At 38.4% G+C, this 23,207-nt stretch overlaps 1 protein-coding gene across 1 annotated transcript in view; it reads right to left on the bottom strand.

Moving 5' to 3' along the window:
- Positions 1 to 23,207, bottom strand: part of ANOS1 (anosmin 1) — a 120,973-nt gene that overhangs the window by 96,847 nt on the left and 919 nt on the right. The gene's annotated exons all lie outside the window — the stretch shown is intronic.

Raw genomic sequence — 23,207 nt, 5'->3', positions numbered from 1 at the left:
TAGACAAAAGGTAACACTTGCATTTAAGAAATTGATATAGATTAGCAGTGATTCATGAACAGAAAGTCCATTAGTTGCATTTCAATATCGTATACTTAAAATAAATTCTCAYGCAAAGATAGTGAACAACCTTGAAGGAAATGGAAAATTCAATTAAATGCAACATGAGTATCCCAAAAGTCACCYGTGCCAGTTTTATTTTATATTTTTGATAATAAAGTGCATTTCCCAGATTAGGAGAAACTATACCTCTTATTTATCCAACTGTAATGAAACAACCAATACTGTATAACATGCAAAACAATAATTTAAGGTAAAGGAAAGAAAACATGATAAAAACATGATAAGTATGAAACTGATGGAGGGACAAACAGCAACTTGCTGTTCKGGAGAAGTTTCTGAGGGGTCAATTTTGGAAACAGTATTTCCCRGCTAAAAACAAAAACAGCTCAGCTYAGAAAACAGAGGTGTAAGTTTGTGATGCTAAAAGATGAGATAAAATAATGATTTATTTTACGTATAGTGGAAAAACAAAATATCAGGAAGACCTTAACAAGAGAAATGGGGTACAAACTCTGCAACACATCCTCAGCTGATGTATTTAGGACCCCATATGCATGCATTTCTCCCATCATTTACAAGTCCATACTCTGGAAAAAGAATGGATGAAGACCCTGGTTAATTTATTGTTCTGAACTGGACTACAACTGTGAGTCTMTGAAGGAGTAAAAAGACATCCTTTCATAGGAATTAGGCAAGGTCTTCCCACAGAGAATGTGACTGCTGTATGCCCTCACTATTGGCCCAGATTACAGATCTGGAAATCAGTTTCCAAGGAGGAGGAATTTAGGTAGGCCAGAATGGAAAGCACTAATACAGCAGCACRATACCTTTTTCTGTCTCTTTTTTGTTTTGTTTATTTTATTTTTTTTTAATTGAAGAGTGATGCAAATAATGGAATAATAATATACATAAGTTGGTTTCATCTGGGATAGAGCTAATTTTCTTCACAGTAGCTACTATGGACTATGCTTTGGATTTGTGCTGGAAGCAGTGAGGATAACACAGAGGTGTTTTTGCTGCTGCTGAGCAGTGCTTACACAGCATCAAGGCCTTTCCTGCTCCTCACCCCACCCCACCAGTGAGAGGGCCAGGGATGCACAAGGAGTTTGGAGGGGACACAGCCAGGACAGCTGATCCCAAGATCCCAACTGACCAAAGGGATATTCCATACTGTACGGTATCATACTAAACATATAATGCTGAGGGGACAGGGGAAAGGGATGGACATTTGGAGTGATGGCATTTGTCTTCCCAAGTCACCACTGTGCATGATGAAGGGGGATGGCTGAACATCTGCCTCCCCAGGGGAAACAGTGAGATAATTTCTTGCTTTGCTTGTGTGCATGGCTTTTGTTTTACCTATTAAGCTGTCTTTATCTCAACCCATGAGGYTTTTCTACCTTTACTATTCTGATTCTCTCCCCCATCCCACCCACAGATCAACTGAGTGAACACRTGTCAAGCTGAGTTGCCAGCTGGCTCTTAACCACAACAATACATAACYTTTTATGTATAAAACTCACACAGATGAAGTAAAAATTATTCTGTCAGTTTACAATTCAGAAGGAGAAATAGACACATTACAATCATTGTAACTGAGACAAACACAACAGTTTCTCAAAACTGCAGCATTGTGTTCTGATCTCAAAAATGTTTACAAGCTTGAATACAGTGATTTGCTATCACAACTATGAAGTCTGTGCTTTGAAGCTGGATCTCTCTTTGTGAATGTTTAAAAAGATCATGTTTGTGYATGTCTTCACACAAGTGTGTAGTCACATGTTCACAAAAGCTTCCAAGATGTGGCCAGMAGGTCAAGGGAAGGGGCYATCCTACTTTAATCTGCTCTCACGAGCCACACATGGAGAGCTGCATGCAGTTCCAGCACCCTCAGAACAAGAAAGTCAAGGACCTGTTGGAGCAGGTCCAGAGGAGGAACAYAAAAATGATTTGARGACCAGAGCACTGCTCGGTAAAGGCTGAGACACTCRGGGTTGTTCAGACTGGAGAAAATAATGCTCCGGAGAGATCCTAGATTTCAATATATAAAGGGGGCTTACAAGAAAGACAGAGACACCAAGACCTGTAGTGACAGAACGAAGGGCAACAGTTTAAAACTGAGAGAAGGMAGATTTAGGTTTGATTTAGGGAAGAAGCTTGCTACAGTAAGACTGATGAGATACTGARASAGCTTGCCCAGAGAAGTGGTGGATGCCCCATCACTGAACTGTTTCAATGATCAACATGRTCTCATGAAAGATCCCAGGGCAGGGAGTTCTAGATGACCTTCAAAGATCCCTTCCAACTTCAGTCATTCTCTAAGTATGTGACTTCAATCATTTCCAGTCAGAAACAGAGAACTGTTTATTCACAGGACAACTCTTATTCTGAAAATCAAAAAAATTTATATATGTGGGTTTTTTTCATACGAGCTGTAATGCTAGAAAGTTCTACTTCTGTATTACCAAAGAAGCTCTGGGGATGATAGACATATCCACTCCTTTTCGTTCCTTTCCACTTATTTGCAATTATTTAGGATCATTTTTTTAAAAATCAGTTCATACAATTTAATTCCAATATTTTACAAAACATTTCTCTTCTATCAGATTACAATGAAATCATATTATTTTATAATACCATTCTGATCTGTCATTACTTTAAAATTTAACTAAAACTGAGATTTGCTAGCATAAGATTAGCTAACTAAGAGCACCATGTCAGGTCCAACCCCTTTGAAAAGACAGATATAAATAAAAGAAATAAAACTTTAGAGCAACTGTAAATAACATAAGCTAGTGGGAATTCTTTACTATTACTCTCAATGCTATATGAAGATTTATTATTTCCATTTACAAATCTAGCCAGCAGCAATGTTAAAACAATATTTTATGTGCTACTTTCAATTTATCCTCCTTTCTTCTTCRTATAAAATGTGACAGAAGTAGCTGATTGCAATAACAGATTAGTAGCAGCTCACCACTTTGTTTGCTGCTACTTTCCACTGAACTAGAAAAAGCACCTCTGCTTTTAAATTTTATCTGTTACTTGAGACAATAAAGCCATAAATGCCCAGATGTGTGGCCCCCTTACCTGATAATTCCAATGTCTACAACTGTTTTCATTTCTCTACTGAAAGCTACTAACACTTGAGTTAAAAAGGAAGTCCATCAAAATGTAAAATTATTGYTTAGCAACTTCAACCTCATACAAACTAACATGATGTGAATGATCTTTCATTGTACTAGGAAAAGCAAATTTTACGGGCTTCTTTTGAACAGCAAGGTATCWGATGAAGCACAAGGTTAAATGAAGGCTCTTCTCCACTCTAAATCCTAACACATGGTTAACCACAAGCACCCAGCTGGGACTGTTGCTCATGCCGGCATACCTGGCTGAAACAATAATCTCAAACTATCAAAAATCTGTGTTTTATCTGTTGCATTTCACATGCTCCCACATTCCACTCTCGGTTCCCTCACGTCTGCTTTTCKTCAAACCCAATCCTGACACGGGTTAGGCCAGTGAGTTTTGACTTTGTCTTTATGGGTGGCTCTAATCTGCAGCACAGAAAACGCCTCAAAAGGAGTTGAACACCGCTGTTCCTGCCCCTCTACAAGCTTTGCACAGCGTATCTTCAGGGCAGCCTTGAAGAATCTTAATCTGCAGAGTGAAGAGAGCAAACTGCACTCAAGAGGACAAACTCCAAGTATCCCATCTTCCCAGACCTGGCACATTTTATAAAAGATAGGTAGAGGAGACTAAAGCAATTTCCAGCAGCATATACAAGATAGATCAGAGGAACCCAGGTCACCACCTGAGCCCCACACACTTTCAMTCCACCAAGAAGGAAACTTCAGACTTTCAAAGACCACGGTTGTTTGACATGTATAAGGATAAGTTCTTACAAATTCAAAAAAAAACCTAGAACAAAATAATAGATAAACATTACAAGACTTATCACTAATTTTTTTTTTAAGAAAATATATGACACAAGTATTTTCAATGACACTGTTAAATTAACATATCCAATTAGATTTCCTAGGCCTCATTTCAGCAAATATATGTGCACAATTGCTTTCCTCTGCTAAACCGCAAATGTCCTTGGTCCTAAACAGTTAAGCCAAACATCTGTGTTCCGTGCCTTGAAAAATGAAACGCTGTGCAGCATCTCCTGTACGGAAAAAATAGATCTAGAGAAGCAAGAAAAATCAATCTTCTATCCACAGTTGGTCCTATGGGGGAAAAAGCTAATAACATTGACAAGCAAGTATGAACTGGTCTTTAATTGGAGTAATGGCAAAAAAAYGCAGTATAAAATTACTTAATTTGCATCTCTGTCCATAATTATGTTAAGARATACAACCCTTCTTTTGAAATGCCAGAGATGAGCTATGAAAATTAACTAGTCACTTAATCTGCTATSACAGTAGCTGTATATTTATTATAAGTTTTGGAAGTCTCTTCTTCCGTGCCCAATATTCAATCCACATTTGTGTGAAACCAGTGTCTCTCTCAGAAGTGGCCTCCCCTGACGACCTCACCATTTCTTTCAAAATGACAAAAAAAGCATAAAAATAAACCTTTCAAATAACAGTACCCACTGAAGTAAAGCAGAACATTTGAGTAGACAAATCAATGACTGCTGCAATGATGAATTTTAAAAGACAGGCTCCCAATATACATTTTCCTTAACCTTTCAAAAAATCTCAACAGCATGAAATTGAAACAGTAATGTGTACTCTGTGTTTGACACACATTTCCTGACTGCATGTTCCCTGTAACACAAATTAATACAGGGACTTATCTATGGCAGTGCTGTGTGTCCCCAGGCCCGACTCTGAAACGTGGAATTAAGATGCAAAATGGAATCAACAAATTCAAACTAGGCTTTACAGCTCCCAAATACAAGAGTATACACTTAGGAATGAATTTCAGAGAMGTCTGCACACTTAATGGGGAGAGAYATCAAACCAAACAGACAGGAAATGCCAAATAAAAATTTATTTCTCAAAGCCTTTCTGTCAAGATTAAACACARACTTTTCATAAAGGTATGGGCAGAGGAGCCACAGTACCACCTCTCCTGGGCTCTGATATTTAGTTGTCCTTTTGCATATAAATAACTGGGATTCATTTTTTTTCTTTGAAAATAAGACAGGAAAAGCAAATTTAAGCCCCAATGCACTTTGAGGTGACTCCTGGCAACAGGTTAGAGTGAAGACCAAAACCTGGCCAGTGAAMTCTAACCACTCTGTAGAAATGAACAGGAGAAACACTGAAGATAGAGATGGTGAAAGARCAAGGTTATAAAGTTCTGAGCTCCACCTCAGAAAAAAGAAATTGGCTCTTTCAAGGACAAGTGACACAAACATATTCTTAGCATTGTTGCGACTACATGCTTGCTCAATGTATGTCACATCTGAAGACCATCCACTGGAGAAGCCAGTTCAGAAGGACAGTATGAGATGAAACCACCCACAAATACAACAAAATACCAGGAATATTCTGGTTCCTTGGCTTCAATTCGGGAAAGAAAGGAAGGAAATACAAACAACTGAAATTAGTACATTTTGCTCTTTATATAGTTTCCGATTTCATTGTGCACTATATTTCAAGGAAATCATWCCTTAGTAAGGGATTTCTATTGACTTAGAATGATTCTAATAAAGAATGAAACTGAAAAAAGTAAGCATCAACGAACAGGAAATTGAATGTTGTTGTGTAGCTTTGAGCCATTCCCATCTGTCCCGTCAGTGGATTCCAGGAAGAAGAGATCAGCACCTTCCTCTCCRCTTCCCCTTCTCRTGCAGAGAGCAATGAGGTCACTCCTCAGCCTTCYTCTCTCCAAATTAGCCCAAAGTCCTCAGCTGCCCCTCTCAGGACAAGYCTTCCAGCCCTGTCACCAGCTTTGTTGGCCACAAACCCTCCTCTGGATGCATTCAAGGACTTTTACATCTTTATTAACTTGTGGTGTCCAGAACTGCCCASAGCACTGTGAGGCCACAGCAAYGCTGAATACAGAGGGATAACCCCCATTTTSAGYAGCTGGTGGGGCTRTGTTTGACCCMCTCCAGGATGTGATTTGCTCTCTCAGCTGCCTTTGCACCCTGCTGTTCCCTGTTCAGCCTGATGCTGACCATCACCCCAGATCCTTTTCTGCAGGGCTGCTCTCCAGCTGCTCCTGYGCCARTTTATACTTGTGCCCAGCATTATGCAGAATCCAACATTTTTTACTTGTTATATTTCATCCCATTAAATATTGCCCAATTCTCTAACCTATCTAGATCCCTATGCAAGGCTTCTTATCCCTCAAGAGTCAACAGCACYTCTCAGTTTGGTACCAAGAGCAAACTTGCTAATGGTGCATTCARCTGCTTCCTCCAGAGYACTGACAAATGTACGGAACTGAGCTGGCTCTGGAACTGAACCCCGAGGAACACCAGTGGTGACCAGACACCAGCCAGATGTGACCCCATTCACCACAACCCCTCAAGCCCTGACCTTCAGCCAGTTCTCCCRGCACACCATGAACCTGCTCATCCCACAGCTGCCCCTGGTGTTCCCTGACCCTGGCTCATCTCTTGCCACACCTGAGGCTGTTGAGGATCCTGTCACCAGTACCCAGCTCTGCCCACCCTTGGAGAGGCCACAGTCTGCAATGAGGTCACCCTCAGCCTCTGGCTTTCCATGTCCTGTGAGCCAGCCCACACTGASACTGACAGCTGAAGTCTGTGCTTTAAAGTCCATAATAACATCTTCATTTATTCCTGATGTATAAGTAATGTCCTTCAACTTTATTCTAGTTAGAAAGGCACAAAGAAAAATTTCAGCACCAAAATTAAAATAAAGATCACAAACCAAAAAGGACAAAACAGAAAGACATATAAAACTTACCAGAACAAAAGAAAAATGAAAAAAAAAAAAAAATACTGCATAGAACGCTAATGTGAGAAAGGGTAAGAGAACAAACTTAGTGCATATTAGTCACACTGTTTAATATGTTGCTATCAGATAAATTTATATTTCCTCTGCCATCTCATAGCCAAAAAAAAAAATCAAAAAAATAAAGCACAATAAGCAAAAGTGTCCTGAAAAATAAGTTGAAGGCAAGAACACGTTTTGGAAGAAGCACCTGAAGTTATTCTGTTACTGTAACTAGTCACTGTGATTCCTCASATCTGAATCAAATGTACATCCCCCTTAGAGGAAGTCTTTATTTTCTATACCACAGAWGTTTAAACTGTAGAAAAGTCAATGCTGGTTAATGGTTAACCCAAARTAATTAAGTTAAAGAGATGACTGAACATAAGAAATACTTACAAAACTGATCAGCCTAAYAATTCATTCTCTGACACAACTGCAGTCTGCAAATATAAACCAAAATTAAACTATTATGGGTCTGTGACTCACATTGCCATCTAATTTTAAACATCTGGATTTAACACCAGAAAATGGATATCACAAATAATTTTTAGAAACTCTTAGTCGGGTCTTCTTTTGGATTTATGCTGCCGCTGCCATCATCTGTAATGTGCCAGCTCCTATCACAATGATATGGTGGGTCTTCTTGTAGATGAATGGCTACAAACAGAACTATATTGACCTAAACCTTGTATTGGTATTTCCTAAACGGTTCATGCAAAGTCATCTTCAACCTTCATTGCTATTTCAGACCAAAATATTAAAAGCCACAACTTCATACGCACCAGAAACACAAAAAAAAATAACCTCAAAACCTAAGACCAGAGTAATTAAAAAAGAAATTAGGTAAAATCAGCAACCATCACCTAAATCATGAGTMTTTGTTCTGTGGCTGTCATCATTAGTAGGTTCCCAGAAAGACAGTCATCAAAACCCAAAGGCCATTACTGATGAAACAGCAAAAGACCAGTAGTTTTGAAAATAGACTATGTATTGCTTGGATTGAATTTTCATCTCTAAGGATGGGACACCTTTCCTCTTTTTAGAGCACTGGCTTCTCAAATGCACAGAAAAACTATTAGATAAACACAAGCTGTAAAAACAAATGAGCCACAGGAATCCTTGTGTCTCCACCACACTTGTGAGTTATGACTGCCTTCTTGTGGTTTCACAGACTTCACTCTTACCACTTCTAAGACTGATCTCAACTGARGTCTTATTCTATTTAGCAGAAGTTTTTACCACTCTATAAAAGAATCCAGATGAAATAAACTCCACTTCYCTGKGCAATAGGAGCAATTAAACACACMAACACCAACTTGAAGGTATTAAAGTTATGCCCTGAATCTCAMAATAAAATATATTTGGGCCAAATTCTGAACACATTTTTTGGGATTAAGTAATCCATTGAAGTGAACAGGAACCAATTTAATAGCATTAATATGGGAAGCAAAAGATAGAGCTTACAAACAAGTAGTTGACAAGCTATTTCAAAATCCCCACCCTTTCAAAATGCTAATGCACCTTTTCTGTCATGTTATAAAGTAGATTTGCTATACTTATGAAATAATGAGACAATGAAAGTATAGGATGGCTCAAGGATTTGACAGAAGCGTAGCCTTGGGAAATTAACACCAGAAAGAACARAATTCATTCTAAAAATATAATGCTTACTTATGCAAAATACAATATAAATGTAGACATACATGACCTATTTTAGTATATTTGAAAAAAAAACCCACAACTAGATCACAAAATACTGTAGTATTCAATGTTTCAGAAATTCCAACTTCCCCTTTCCCTTTTMTTTCAACCAATTCTAGTCTGGACGCAGACTAGATGGGATGCAATGCCCATTAGTTGCAAAAGCACATTAGGTCCCCCTGGATCATTTCTCCCAGTTATGCTGATCCAAATGTCCATTGCATGAACTCTCAGACTGCTCCATGAAGTGAAAAAAAAGGTGATCATGATACTTTAGAGACTTCTAAAGCAAACTCTGATCCATATTAAAATAATACACATCTATCGTGTAGATGCACCTCAGTCATTTCCACCATCTCCCAAACTCACAAAAGTAGTRATTCAGWGTTTCCTATTACAYTAAATTTYCCTCAAAGGCCACATTTTCAAGGCCATTGCAAAATGCTTAAGGTTCTGCTGTCTCATATCCTTAAGAAACTAACAACACACCCAAAAAGACACCCAAAAAGAATACCAACCACACATTTTTATATCACCTAAAACATTCATTATAAATAGTCTAACCATAAACTACACAAACACGGGATATTCCATGCATGTTGCATTGTCATGGAGTAATTTCTGATTACAAAACCTGCTAAATGCATTGTACTATACTGCATACTGGCCATGTGATGTTTTACTGTATTTTCTCCCATTCTGTTCTGGCAGGTGTGAGAGGGATATCATTATATATTATACTTGTAACTTTGGCAAGAGTATGGATACACACCTGTCCTTCAAACTTAGCAGCTCTCTAGTAGCAATGTAACTGTGACTCAGGATCAGGCACCATCAAATTTTATGCTCACACTTGGGCTTAACATACTATTTATTTCCAATATCACTGCCTGAAATTCACATGAGAAATTTAGGAATGCATTTCCTTTCTCTTTGGCACATGTTATTGCTATGATAAGGTTATAAGGTACTAAGTATTTCAAGCCACAGTAGCAGCCATRTCCACCACAAGCTGATGGATACATSTATTTTCATTTCCCTTKTAAAGAAAAATRAATAAATGAAAATATAAATTCCATGCAGCACCTTTCTCAAGAGAAAATATTTGTGACAAGTATCTCCTTATTCCAATTGTCTTGAYGTATTATGATAAAATTTTTCCTCTTTGAAAGTAATAAGCTCAATAAACATCCTTRCCAATATGAATACCATGCTTCACTATCCAGAGTTCTTTTAACATTTTAAAGCATGTAGTAAAGTATAATCTCAGCATTAAAACCTAGCACAAATAACAAACCTACAGATGAAATACGCAGTCTAAAATTTGACCACAATTACTCATTGGCATCTCCAGAGACCTATTAATATTTATAATATTTTTATACAAAAATTATGTTTTGGAGGAATTATTGAAGTGCATACTAAAGCTCTCAAAAGTAAAAAGTGTAAAAAATAATGCAGTCCTTGGAATTCTAACAGTTGTGTAAACAATCTTTGGCAATCTCTTTTTCCATTTTCCACAGAAGACCTGGCTCAGTGAGTGAAGTACACCTCATCAGATCTGGGATTTCCTAGAAACATTTGCAAAAGAGTTCTGTGGCCATTCAGGAGAGAACTTTTCAAATAAAAATGACCCTTGGACTCAAACAGAACAGCCTATCTGCAACCTGAGCAAAAACCAACACAATATTCTTAGAAGCCATAAACAAAAAAAAAAAAACAACCCAAAAATGTCTTTTACAACAACAGTTAAAGCACATTTCAGAAAGAAGTCTTCTTTTCCAGACATATTTTAATTATTAATCTTTCCATACATCTGCCTTTATTGTAGATGCTGCAGAGAGACAGGAAAGATGTAATGGGTGCAGTTTAATAAGCCCACAAATTTATTGTTTCTTCTCTAAAACACAACCCAACAAAAATCGTATCAAGCGGGTTAATGTTTCTTTCCATTGCTCCTATTGTTTTGGTCCTTGGCCTGTCCCTTCCCAAGCCAGGTCTCCCTTCTGCACACCCAGGGCTGCCAAATGAACCCTGTCATAAAGCCCAGTGGATGCCAGCTGCATCAGCTCAGATACCACACATTGCAACACTGGAGAATCACAGCACCTCACATCAGGAGAATGTCCTTCTCCTAACTGGATCATGCAAGCCAAGGAAATCACAACGCCCTTCTCCAGACCAGTCAGTGCTGCTGTCTTTGCCCAGCTCCCAGACCTGCAAACCATGCTGGTGCTTGTGTGCAGCCCACATTTTCATTCCTATCCTATTTTAAGGAATGGTAATAGCTCCCACAACAGCAGAAGCTGCAATGACATTATGTTGATGACAGATGAAAAACAGGCATCAAGTGAAGGAGCACATGGAAGGTGAGTCTTACCCTTCCACTTGAAATTTGACACACCTGCTAACCTGATCCTAGCTGGGACTCTTTGGCCCTGCAACACTGACAGTCTATTCCTTAGASAACCTGCTTTTTAATGCAAGTTACAATAGCTTCTTCCAGTTTTCCCAGGAGCTTTTTTCCAGTTTAAGAAATGTATGCTACGTGAAATGTATATTTCATGGACAATTGCTGCAGTCCAGTGTTCTGGACCACCCTGCAAGCAACCTAAGGCTGTGAAAGGACAGATGAGAGAGAGAACAAATCAACATTAACTTCTGTTGAGAACAATATACTAAAACTACTCATACAATTCAAGACATAGGGACATTAACATGATCTTTCTACAGTGACAATCTTCAGTGAAAGATTTAAGTTGCTTCATCACACTGACATAACATTTCCCACAAACTTGAAAGCACTTCATATGCCAGGTTTTTAGAACACAGTCTCGTAACTAGCTAATGAAGACATACAATGAAAGGAAAATAAATCTCTCTTCAAGGCAGGATTGAAGCATTTGTCATTAACACATCTGGTTACCAGAGATATAGATGTTATGCAGAACAATCATTTGCTGACAGGTCCATCATGCTTCAGACCTTTCTGGCACCAGGTGAAAGAGTTAAAAATTAAATCAGGTTAATTTGCATTGAAGACATTGAAAGGACTGTAACATGAGAGATGTCAAAGCACAGCCTAAGTCCCTACCCTAGCCACAGCATTTTMAAGCCTCCAGTTAATGTAAACAATTGGATATGGAATTTCACAGAATTCCACTGCAAGGATCACACTGGTTCTGAAGCTTAGAATTTGTTTTTATATCTTTAATCTAAATCAACAGCCACAAAAGAAAACCATTGTAATATATATCCTTAAGCTCATAAAATGTGGACAACTGCAGTTGTCCAATAACTTGTACTATCAGCAGGCATTTTATATTAGGATTTTGTTTCTCTTTCTTAAATCATCTTTTTTTTTTTTTTTTTCCAGAACTGACAAACATTTAAGTTGCTCCATCTTTGGAAAGTCTCTGATGCTGGTGATATGCTCCAGGAATTCTGTCCCAACTATAAAGTTTCCTTCTATTTTACTAGCCTTCTCACCTGTGTAAATCAATTAAGAAAGAAAGCCAGTCAAAGGGGTTCTGGTACTACAAGTAGATTGATAATATTCAAGTTTCTTTTCAYTGGACTGAGGAGCTCTGCTCGATTTACTTTCTCAGTGGGAAGTTCATGGGTGAGAACAACTTAACTGAGGCTCGATCTATACCAGATGGATCTACCAGGTATGACCAAGCATCTCAAAGGCATAAAAATTTCACATCTGCTCCTTTTATTAAGAGAATAAGCCACATTTGTTGATGAAACTTACAGGGATACTTTGGAATCCCCGAGAGCACCTAGATCCATGGAGTAACAACCAGTGACTGGGCAATATTTCATCTTTTAAAAAAATATTTGTCTACTGTCTTTATTGGTACTTAGCTCTGGTTACATCAATAATCGCTTCTACCTTCCTTTGTCAAATAAAATATTCTCTCCTAAAAATATTTAAAGATGCTTTACATCTAGCAATTCAGTTTTACTCTGAATTGTAAAGAAAGATCCATGATACAAGAAGATGGTATTTAACAAGTTCAAGTTAGTAATCTTTAAATAGCATACTGAGAACTTTCTTGGTTTGAMTCTATAAACTCTAAACAGATATTTCCACTGTATTTTCACTGGTCTAAGCTTGTTTCCATTGAAACCACTGGATAATTATTATCAAGTAGGGATGTAAGACTCAGGCCAGAAATGGAAGCTCCAGAAAAATCCTGTCTTGAACTATTAATTACACAAATGAAAGAATCAATAAGTATCAGTCAGAAGCCTGAAAGATCTCCAGCTAAAGAAAACACTGTGGGCTTACACCACAATATGTTGTAAAGCTCTTCAGTCTTTAAAACTAACAGTGTCATGTTTTGTATTCCAAAACAAACGCAGTCAGCATATCCTTTAGGAAGCTGTAAATGTTCATTCTTCTCTACAATTTGGAAAACAGCTGAGGTTAAGTTTAAATTTCAAGTTTAGTTCATATTCCTGCTCTATTTTTTTTTCTCCTCAAGAAAAGRACAGTTTTGAACACCGGAATGAGACTTGAAATAATTGTTGTTTGCTGTTGCACATTTATTGTCACTGAATATTTCAGCTTCAGTGCTGTCCAGTGCTCAAACACACACGTGATTCTATGAATAAACTAAATCTTTTACAAGATGAACTCATATGCTGCATGTGCAGCATGTGTGCATTCCTACTCCACTTGGTCAGTGAGAATCCACTGGATAGAAAACCCATGAAATTTAGCAAAAGCCTACTGTCTTTCACATTGTTTATTCAACTTTTTAACTCAAAGAAAAAAGTCCAGCAATAAGCTCCTAGCTGCAAAAAATCTACTTGTTCTTTCCTTATTTATTCTGACAAACATGTCCCATAGCTGCTACTAAGTACTATACCAMGTGACATACTCTTCATTAATTGGATTATTTTTACTTCTTTGTGTCAGTTTGTCTAATCCCAAATGTTTCTTCCACCTACAGCATATCCAGACTGACCAATGTTTGGCTAATTCTTGATCTCAGTTCACAGTTGCATAGAAAGAAATCTCAAAACAGAAGAAAGCCTCAAGCTCTTTTAGYTCCAGTTCCCTTCCCAAAATTGTTAGATACAAAATTAAATGTCAACATTTCATATACTCTTTCTAACTAAGAAAAATGGGGGCAGATAATGGTGCAATTCATTATTGCCTAGTTGTAGTTGCACAGTAACATGATTTCATCGTGGTCACAGGAGCTACAACCATCACCTAATCCAAAGAGGGGGAAAAAAGCACCACACTGTTGAAATAGTTTCTATAGAGGGATACAAATTCCGAGGGGAAAAATGACAAATTGTCACTGTATTAGGACATCAACATTGACAYAATACATTGTTATTACCCCTTCCTCACTTTTTGTTGCTTCACATATCTGTTCAGCGATGTGCTAAATTCAAAGGAAACCCAACGTCTTACAGCACTGAAAGTTAAAAAAAATGAATTTGTAGTGTCTAGGTCCAAAAAACACCCTGAGGCCTGACTGGAATGTTCCAGTCTTTAGCAGTTAAAAAGTGTGATCAGTTAAATACAAATGATGTATTGCCCTATGCTTGTGGCCTAAATCACTAGATGAGAAATCACATTATGTACATGAACTGTGATTGCTTTTCTTTTTTCTTTTAGATATAAATTACGTGAAGATAACTTCCCTAAAGAGTAATCCATTAAAAAAAAAAAAACAAAACAAAAACAGAACTATGCTTGTAAATTCTCGTAAGAATGGCTAAGAAGGCTGAACTATGTTTGCACTAGACTAAACAAGTACATTATTCTCATCCAATCTTCACCATCAGCCACAATTTCTGAAGCAATCCCATTTCCCTCATATTATCTTACTACAGGATCCATGACAGCTGGATTGCCGCCCTCACAGGCAGAAATACCAGGCTTCCAAACCTTGGCCAGGTTTGCAATTTCAGCTGTGACCACTTGAGGAGTTACAGTGGCAGGAGTTTGTCWAAGTTCTCACTTGAAAGATAATGTCAGCTAGAACTTTGTTGTGAATTTTCTTWGAGGCTTTTCCAGTAACTGACCTTTTCAATGAAGACAAAAGGGGTTTCAGAACATTTTTGCTATGTTAGAAACAAGAAAAAATCACCTATTTAAGCCAAGTAAAACTTCAAGCAGCTGAGAAAGAACAGAAATAAAAAATATTCACAAGAAACATCTACAAACAACTCTTCCTGCACACCCATTACATCTGTTCTCTGTTTCCATAATGCCTTCATTTCAATTAATCACAGAAAATTTTACAGTGCTGTCTACTCCCACATAATTTCTCCTTCCAGTATTGTGAGCCTGCTGGAGTTCACCTAGGTGCACCTTTCCCCCTTCAGAGACCCTCTCTTTTCTTGCCTCTTTCTTCTCCTACAAGTTCCAGGGACATGCCCTCCTCAGGAATCTCAGCTGCTGACCATGGGAGTTATGTCCTTTGCAAGCTTGAGACAAGTTTCCTCTTTTTTAAAGGAGTGTAATGGAACATGCAGACAAAGGAAAAACAGAGTTAAACATGTACCAACCTTAAAGATGCAATAAATCTCATGGCTGGAGTATTCTGGTAAAAATGTATTTTACTGCCTTAMATATTTATGTAATTTTCATGTCACATCTCTTTGACATTCTACAGACACATTGGTGAAAATATGGTTCACGGAAGACAAAAGAAATTTGATTAAAACTTTGGACTGGGGTTGTTGCCCACATCTGGAAATATCTGATATTCTTTTCAGTGGATGGAAATGAATGTGTGATTCTGTCTAATCAGAGATAAAAGAAACAGCSCTCTACTTTCAAGTCTAAAGGGTCCACTTACCTTTCAACACCCCCAGTTYTCCATCTTTGTGTCCTGTGACCCCTTGGTCATTAAAAGACTGAAAGACGGATACAAGTGGAGTTGGGACACCAAGTTCCCAGCACTCTACTTTGTTGATAAAGGCTGCATGGACTTAGTGTTCATATATGGACCTGATCCAGCTGAAATCAACAGAAGGCTTTTCATGGACTTCAAAGGTTTTTGAAATATAAGGCTCAGCTGTGGGAAAGATAAAWAAAATGAAGATTCTTGGTGTAAACTCCTAGGCAAGGGCTTTTTTAGTGTGAGGTTTACATTCGCAAGGCATCAGGTACTAAATATCAATACAGATGTGTCTGTCTTCTGTAGGATGTTCCTGATACTCAATCACTGATCCTATTTTCAATCCTCAAAAATATTGATAGTAAATTACAATGTTTTCTTTTTCTGTTTACAAAAGTTGGGTATGTAGTCAAATCCAGCTAATCAGAGAGCAAAAATCCACAGAGMATGGCCAGTGGAGGTGTAGGCCAGCTTGTCAATAACAATCTCTATTTGTAGACACACATATTCAGCACTCGGTCTTAAGAAGCTGCTCTTTGCAAAATGACAAATTATGAGCATCTGGAAAATCAGTCTGCTTTTCAAGCTGTCTCACAAACGTAATGTATTGGGCTTTTTTTTCTTATACAACACTCACTAAATCAAACATGTTTAAAAACATGTTTAMATAAATCTCAGAGCACTAGTTAATCACAGAGACAACCCATATTCAGACAACACATAAAGCTTTAATATCATTTCTAATATGAACACTGCTTATCTAAAAAACCTTTTGCTCTGTATTTAGTGGCTGTATCTTCCAATGGAAAAAGGATTTATATTTTAGAATTGACTTTTTCTTTTGGAAGTTTTCTACTGCTTTTCAAACCAGCATCTCCTCCCCCTCAYCAACATGACTGTGACAGTAAAACTATTCTTTGGCAATATTTTCYATACATAAAATGTCTGTCTCAAAACCTATTAGTAACATTCCTGTTGGATTTATTGCACCTGGTATCAAGCACATTTACCAAATTAATAGCTATTTTAATTTTATGAACACAAGCATAAAGAATTTTTTTTTCTTAATATGTAATATTAATACACRAGTAGATGTGAGAAAAATATCCTGGCAACTCTTATTGCTCAATATGGTTGTTCACCAGTCATTTACATTTTCATACTRTTCATTTGATTTGCATTTAAATTTACACTTGAGAGCAGACAAGTATTTTAATTTAGGAAAGCAATGAGCAARTTTAAGGTCCCAAGTCTGAGTAATCAAAACTACTAGAAAACAATGACCAGGCTGTGTAAACCCCTGCACTCGTATCAACTATACAAGCAATCACAGAGGCCAAAGAGATTTGAGTCTGYTCACTGAAAGTTAATATAACTCCCACTGAAATCAGGGGGGTTCATTACAGACAGGTTACAACAGCAAAAACCAAGTGTGGCTCAATTCCACAACACGGTGAGCAGTGCAGCTGTTTTCACTGGATTCAGCCACTGTTACTMAAAACAAACCTTTCATCTTCACAGTTTTTACCTAAGATTCTGATAGATCCGTGCACCTCTTGTTCATGACTGCAGATCTCAATGATAAGAGCACAACAAATGCCAGAATAATTATCCAGATCATATGCCTTATGAACACTAAAAACAGGAGAATGATTGGGACTTTTAATGAGTTTTGAGGAAAACRAAGTAATGACAAATGCTAAAATTTGTCTGTGGAAATAAATTTACAGCAGTGTGCTTTACAAGACAKATGAAAGTCAGAATTATTTAACACAAGGGCTATTTTTGGAAAGGAGATGAGTACTGAAATGGCAACAAAAGCAGATGGCACACATCTTCACATTTAGAAAAGGTTGTGAACATGTCCCAAGAGATCTAAGCAAACTCAGTGTCTGGGCAGTCTGTCCACTGGAATTGAAATATTTTGGGAATAACACATTGCATATCTATTACATCTCATTACAAAAATAGCACATATCTTTTCAAAMTATTTAATGAAAAACAATTTACAGTTTCAGAATTATTTGAGACAGTTACAATAAATGGTTTCTTCATGATTTCCTGCTTCTCTACAGCAGAGCACAGAGAGACACATGCACCCTGGGCTTTCAGCCTGGCCACCCCTTTCCCAGCCGGAATGCACTGCAGATTTTTGCAGGTGCAGTCACTCTAGAGTTGCAGGCAATTTGAAGGCAGATGTGCTGGCACGTAGACAACCAGCTTCCTGACTTTTAGGTGAAATCTGGTGTTGCTTATCTAGAGGTAATCACTTGCACACTATTTGCTTGCAGATATAAAATCTGAGAACGTTTTATTACTTACTTAAAAGAATTGCCTGTTTTTCCTCAAAAACTTCAGTTGTCCTGACAGGCAACAGTCCTTCCACAACAGTAAAAACAACCTTTTACCACCATATAGCTCTCAGTTGTTTAATACAACAAACTTTTAAGGCCTTACTCTTCCYTTTTACAGCTACTAAACATTATGCAGCACATGGCTCTATTAGCTTAAAATAATATTTTTTCATACTTTCAAAAACAATTTTGAGTTACCCTTGGCTCATCTAGCTTAGTACTAATTCCTAAGTACTAAATCATAGTACATTACTATTAGATTTACACTAAATCACATTTACAAGGGGAAATTTCCCTCTAAYTTCCCTCCATATATCACAAAACTGGCTTACCATAGAGGGATGTCTATGTTGTATCAAAATTTTCAACTATAATTCATCCTCTTCTCAAATAAGTCAGCTTAGGTATGAACACAGAACCCTCATGTGACCAAGGTCATTCACATTGTTGCATGCATCTTTCTAAAGAGTGCCCATTTTAATGAATTTAAACAATCTCTCAAGAGTCTRCTCAAGCAGAAATCACCAGACATGTATACATCTCCACATATCTGGACTTCCCCCTGGAGAATAAAGAAATGGATTTTCTAAGATGCAATTCATTACTGAAGATTACCCCCTTAAAAAATTTAAAACTATAGTGAGATGTGCTGATATCTAAAAGGATGGAAAAAAATTTGATCTGACTTGGCATTAGCATTTTGGTTTCAATGCACTGACAATCAGAAGTGGCCATGTATGAACTCATATGAGAAAATTWAGATCATGAAAATCATCTTAGAAGTGAATAAAAATATTTAGCAGTCATTATATCTTTAAAATGTAGCTAATCCCRTTCTCTGTTCTAGTCACTCCTCCACATCTGGAGCACTGGGTCCAGTACTGGGCACTCCATTACATGGTGGGACATGGACTTAGCACAGGGAGTCCAGAAAAGGGATTGCAGTATCTCTCACTCAAGAAGAGAACTGGGAGTGTTTAGCCTGGAGTGGAAAAGCCTCAAGGGTTTCTCATCAATGTTTTTAAGTACCTGATAGGACAGAGTAAAGAAGCTGAAGCCAGACTSTTCTCAGAGGTGCCCAGCAACAGGACAAGGGGAGATGGCCAAACTTGAAACTTGAAACTTCCCATCCAAAGATGGGAAACTTCATCTGAACTTGAGAAAACACCTTTTTARCTGTCAGGATGGTTAAACACTAGAACAGGGTGACAGGAAGTGCTGTTCAGCYTCAGCTACTGTCACTCTGTGAGCATGTGGCTGTGACCTCTCCAGTGACTCCACACCATAAGAACAATTTTATTGACCAACTACCCCAAATTCTTAGGGAATGTTCTACCACCCTCTTAGCTTTCGACCCAGCAAACAAGACTGACTGCTCCACTGTCTTAACTAAATTACCAAGTTGTACAAATTAAGCAGGAAGACACTTGAGAGGTCTGCAACAGATGCCAACTAAGACAAAAGATCAACAAGTTCACAGGTCAAAGTAAACAGTTTGCTCTCCACAGCATTTTTATGCTGTACCTTTACACTGATGCTCAAGCTCTTTTTCACAAAGAAAATTTTCATCTTGCCAGTTTTAAAACACAGCTCAGATGGCTGGCAGTAGAGATTAAAATCCAAAGTGATTTTTCACTCAACTTGAAAACAAAATACTAAAGGTCACTGCCATGCCTGCTCCTCCAAAACAAAAGGAGTCCATCCACAACTAATATCACAAATGGGAAAGGCTACACAGAGACAGCAAAGCAAGGAATTTATTCTCACTCCACTAAATYAGGCAGGTTATGCAGAAAAGCCCTAGTGAAACTAATCTGAGTATTCAAACCTCTTGTCCAGCTAGCTATATGTTATCCCTGTTTATATCTATACCCTTTTCAAGAAAACAAAAACTTGTGCAGTAGCTGACCTCAGCTTCATGAGGGTTTTACCTACTGAACTAAGTTACTACAAAACTAGATTCACAAATAAACTTTGAACACATCAATTTAGAATTTGTACTTTCCTGCTGAACATCAACTAAAACATCAAGATAGGAACTACCTTAATAGGAAAATGTTGAGGGAAAGAATCTATCCAATAATATCACTTTTCAATCTCTGTCACTAAAATAGTATGCCTTTYTCCACACAGGATTCACATGGTGTTTCTTGTGGAGCCAATTAGAGTCATTCCTCTAATTCCAAACCAGAGGAGGAATTATCCTTCCCATCTTAGAGGGGCACCATACTAACACTCAGGCACGGTCTTCTAGATAACAGACAAATGCACACAACACTGTTTATGATACAGGACAGTAAGGTTCAAATCTTTACCTTTTCCTCCTAATAGGCCATTTGATGGTCATGTTCTTGCTTACTAGAAGAACACTTTTGCCATTCTCCCCTGTTCAGGTGTTTTAGAAAGAATTTTGTTAGAAAAAAAAGCCCAACACAAGGAACTCTACTCTGCTTTATCAAAGCARTGACCCAAGAGATGGACAGGTTCAGTGACTGCTCCAATTACTCCCTCACACATTGTGCAACAGTCATTGTAAAACCCCAGTCTCAACACCCAAAATAGCTAAAAGTAAGTACTCTGAACATAAGGCTAGAGAGATGAGTTCTCTTTGCCCTTACTCCTTCTGGTCGCAGGTCAATAAATGCTTCATCCAGTGCTGTCCAGGGGCTTAACTTACACAGTTGGGATAAAAATACTTTCTCCCATCTGCAAAATTTTAGAGCAAGCTAAAGCCCACTATTGAACACACTCCAGTAAGACAGAAGAGGTATGTTGAAGTCCCTTCGTTTAGACATGAAACATAATCCTCCAGTGTGGATGAGTATGTAATCAATAAGTTGTTACACAGAAGAAGAATCCACTGCGATCCTTTAGCTTACATTTTTTATTTGATTACTTAGAACTAAAGGATTTTGTGCTAGAAAGCTCTCTGTGAAAGTTCATGGCCTACAGATAGGCCATAGATACAAAACATAAATATTTCCTTGGGTGTAAGATCCATGTGGGGCATTACCCTCATAATGACCTCACATATTCTTTCGTATAACCTCTACATGGAACTTGCCAATGCTACCACAACTGGAAAAGCCCCCTGGCCACAGGGATCTTAGAGGAAAAAACAGGCATCTGTGCCTGTGCAACAAGTATTCTGAGGATCAAAGATTTTCAATTTAGGTGACCAGTTCTTCTTCCAGCCCATATCAATAGTCTGCATGGAAAAAAAAAAAAAAGTATATTATTTAACCTAAGCTTCAGTTCAAGTAATTCTCTACTGACAGTGTACCTTTAAAATAAGTTTAGAAGTACTTTCCAAGTGTAAATTAGCAAACAGCTTTTTTTAAAAAAAGAATACCTCTTGAACCTTTCAAAAATATGGACAGTGAAGAAAAATAGGTGAAAATTCTATGTGAGCAGAGAAATCAATTAAAATCTCTTGTGAATATTTTGGAAGTTGGAAAAATACTAGTTGCTATTCACACAAGAGCCAGAAGGTATAGAACTCTACCCAGAATTCCCATTCATACTACTTCATTCTCTTTAAAAGTTGTTAGTAATATGATTTTAGTAGCATAATATATGCAAAAGGAAGTCCCTCTGAAGTTTTGGGGATGTCATCTCTCGCAAAGCATCCAGCTGCCATCTCCCTAACTGCCACCACTGAGGCTGTATCTAAATCAGGGCTGAGGAATGAGCAGGTCAGTCTTCTTTCAATTCTTGCCTTACTGGGAAACACTACAGTTCCTTCCTGCTCTGACTGGGAAGAGCTAGCATTTAGTTTGCTTCAAAGGTTGAATCAGATTACAAGATAAGTGGGCACCTCTGAAATGAAAAGAACTCCAGAAATTGCTACCAGTTGAGATGAAAAGGGAAGAGGAATGGTAGGAGGGAGAAGAGAAAGGAATGGAAGGAACATCGTACCCTTTAGCCCACATGGGATAATCTGGCCCAAACCTACACATCCAACAGTCCACTATGTCTTATCAGTCTCCTGTGAAAACAYTGGATGCTGGATGTACTTTAATACTCTCCTCCTTTCCCTCATTATAAGACAATGGAGAGCTTAACTTTTATAAACCAGAGCACTTTATCTTCCAAACATTACAGTCGTTTCATGTCTAGCAGGAGTTTAATCCCTAGTAATTTAGATTAATTACCACGTGCTTTAGCAGRTTGGGGTTAAAACTCTGAGATTTTCAACTGATTATAAAAAAAAACCAGCCAGTTATCAAGTCCTAACTGAGTAATTCCCTTCTTATTTCACTCTAGCTAATTAAAATGTAATCACAATTGTTTGGCAGTGTGCATTCTGTCAGCAGTTTTACGTTGAAAAGGAAATCTTGCCAAGAAAACACACAAAAAAGAAAAACAAAAGCCTTTCACTATGAATTGGCTTGATCTAAACTGCCTCTTTAGCCACTGAAACTGTAAAACAAGTATGTTACAACCGCTTGACAACGCAATAAAAAATACTAACCCCTCTGTAGGATAATGAACTACTTTAATGGGCATCCTCCTTTCAGGCCATCCTGTGATGCACGGACCACGCTGACATCAAGCGCTTCATCGCCCCCGGCCGAGCCCTGCGGGACAGCGGGCAGGGCAGGGCAGGGCAGGGCAGGGCAGCCCCTTCTCCACCCGCCTCGGGTCGCAGTCCCGGTATCTTCAACCCAAACCTGGCTGCAGACACCCAACCAACTTCCTGCTGCTCTTACAGCGTACACACTTAGCTCTCCTTTAATACTTTTTTTAAAATATTTTAAAATCGGGTAGTCCTTAAATACCTCTGAGACCTGCCKTTTGTGCCAACACCTTTGCCCCGAATGCTACTCCACCCAAAGCWTTTTCCCGGGCTGAGCGGGCGGCGCGGTCCCCGGCGCGCCGCGGAGATGGGAGATGTGCCACCCCGGAGAGCCGAGTGGGCTGCCGGCACACCGAGCTGGCCAGCCCTTTGCCAGAGGGGCAGGGGCACTGGGGAGGGAGAACGGCTTGCAGCTCGGAAGGGTTTCCATCATTGGGATGAAGTCGACTCGGTTTAATATCTGAGTAGTGTAGAACAGGTGGGGAAAGGAAAAGGGAAAGGTGCGCGTCTAACTAGAAGAGGAGAAAGGACGGGCAGACACCCGATGCTTCTAGCACCACTAGCTCCGCACTGCTCCCAGCATTTCATTTTAAGCCCCGCAGGTCTCCCGCCACTTCAATTACATTTCTCCCCACTTTATCCCTATTTGTTCACTCCCGTTAGCCAGAGATGTGCCTCTCCGTCCCAGGAAAAAGGAAAAAAAAAAAAAAAA

Source organism: Malurus melanocephalus, unplaced genomic scaffold, assembly GCF_030028575.1.
Source record: "Malurus melanocephalus ecotype Western Australia unplaced genomic scaffold, MMel_1.1 scaffold_1, whole genome shotgun sequence".
NCBI lineage: Eukaryota > Metazoa > Chordata > Aves > Passeriformes > Maluridae > Malurus > Malurus melanocephalus.
The sequence above is the reverse complement of the archived record's forward strand: the minus strand, read 5'-3'. Positions and strand labels throughout refer to the sequence as shown.